The sequence below is a fragment of the Penaeus monodon genome, chromosome 21 (assembly GCF_015228065.2).
Source record: "Penaeus monodon isolate SGIC_2016 chromosome 21, NSTDA_Pmon_1, whole genome shotgun sequence".
Classification (NCBI taxonomy): domain Eukaryota; kingdom Metazoa; phylum Arthropoda; class Malacostraca; order Decapoda; family Penaeidae; genus Penaeus; species Penaeus monodon.
The window spans coordinates 14,365,222-14,367,348 of record NC_051406.1 but is presented as its reverse complement, the minus strand read 5'-3'; positions in this window follow the sequence as shown (position 1 = coordinate 14,367,348).

The following is a 2,127-nucleotide window of genomic DNA, read 5'->3' as shown; positions in this document are numbered from 1 at the left end:
AGGGACTTGTGTATAAAATATTGAATCTATGGAACATATCAGTTAAATAAATAAAATAAATTACTTCAGGACATATTTCTCATTTTTTAGATATTAAAAAAACATGGAGAATGGTTAGTTATGATTTCACGAACGTGTAAATATGTATATGTATGCTCCTCCGGTCCCGTCCCAATCTCGTGTTGCATTCGAGGAAGAAGCACGTGGCCTCTCAGAAGTTTCGTAAAGAGTCTCTGAAAAAACTCAACCACTTGAGTGACAACGAGGACAACGATGAGATGATGATGGAGGGAGTTTGAGCCTGATCAGGACGAGATGGAGCAAGAAAATCAGAACGATTCACACGCAAGAAGGAGAGAAAATTACGAGTGTGATCTTTCGGCTTAAGCCTTCTTTCAAGAGGGAATTACAGGTGAGGAGGCCTTTTCAAGACGTGTTTTAGGAGGGTCTAGGACTAGAACTAAATGTTATGTATCAGTTTTGGAAATCCCCAGAAATAAGGTTAGAAGTTGACGGTGATAATTATTAAATGTTCAAGGAGTGGAGATTGGGTATAGGGTCAGGAAATTTTCGCCATGGCCAAGACCAGTAACTTTTGGTGGTCATTGGAGGATTAATTCTCCAAGCCATTTTGGTACAAGGTAGATAATACACGTAATGTTCAAAAACTGGCCAGAATATATGTGCGAAGATATGTTGGTCTGTGTCAGACACATATGCACAAAGGGGGCACTGTGATAATTTGGCTGAAAGGCCAAAAAAGGAGAACAAGAAAAAAGGCAGAGAGGCAAACCTTGTGGATGATCCAGAAGATAAGAGGAAGATGAGATAGTTGTTATGAAGCAAATGAGCCAACAGCACCAAAAAATAGCCAGCACACAGACAGTCTCATTCACTTCTAAATATTAGAGGAAGAAAATCAGGACTGAAGTCTCAGAATGGAGACGGATTGGCGGTTAAAGGGGATCAGGGACAGGATTGGTGGAGGGGGAGCTTGCCTGTACTTTCTCTGACAGTACCACAGATATAGGACGTTCAATTTTCCACATCACATTCATGCTAAAGCAAATACTGGGAAAAAATACCATTTCAAAAAGCTTGGGTAGAGCGATAGGAGAATAAGACCACAACCCCACGACGTCCAGGACAAAAAATTTAGGGTTTGATGCAGGCTATCTGTCACAGATACTGAAAGTTCAAGAGATTGGTTGAGAAAATATCCAACTAATAAGAAAAAGTTTGGGCACCTTATTTTTGCTCTTATATTTTTTAGAGTGCATGTTGTTTCCTTTTATATTTTTTTCCCCCACCAAAAAAAAACTCAGGGCACCTTGTCTCAGCTTTTATATCCTCAAGACAAGCTTGGAGATAATCGGGACTGCGGAAACACCAGTGTCATGTTACTTTGTGGCGTGGCACACAAGCAGCACGCACTCATTGTGAACAAAAGTATTGTCATGAAGGTATGTTTGTTAAGCAGTATTAAAGAATAACAAAATTTTGAAAGAAGGAATGTATTGAAATTTGAAATTATGAGTTGCATGAGCACATTCTTTTTGTTGAATACTCTCAGCCCACATGGCCAAATTAAACACTATATTAAAGAGAAAGTGAATTTATTACTCAGTGGTTGAGGTCACAGTTTTAAGATCAGTAAAACATTGTTTTGTCTTCTCTGCAAACAGAGAGGAGGTTTTTCGTTTATGTGACAAGAAAAGAGAAAAGTACTGCATAAGAGAGGTAAGAGGGTTGGAAGGGCTGGTTAGATAAAGTTTGGCATATTCTAGTTAGTATTAAAAGGAAGATTTTAATGTATAAAGGAATTGCAATATTTGGCTTAGGTCAGGCATGAAAAGAAAGAAACTCAAGTAGCAAGGAAAATGTGATCAAGGCAGAAGTTGGACATATTAGCAAAAGATTCTGCAAGTGTGATGTTGGTGAGTGTTGTTGCAGTAAGTGGTGTTGTGGAATCCCAAGAGGTGGTGTAATATAGAGTGGTAAAAATTTGAAATAAATAATACACACACACACAAAAAGTGTTTCATATCTTCCTTTATGGAAACAATGATGCTTTTGGATAGATAACCAGCAGGTAAATGGAACTTCTTTAACACAGATGAGCAACCT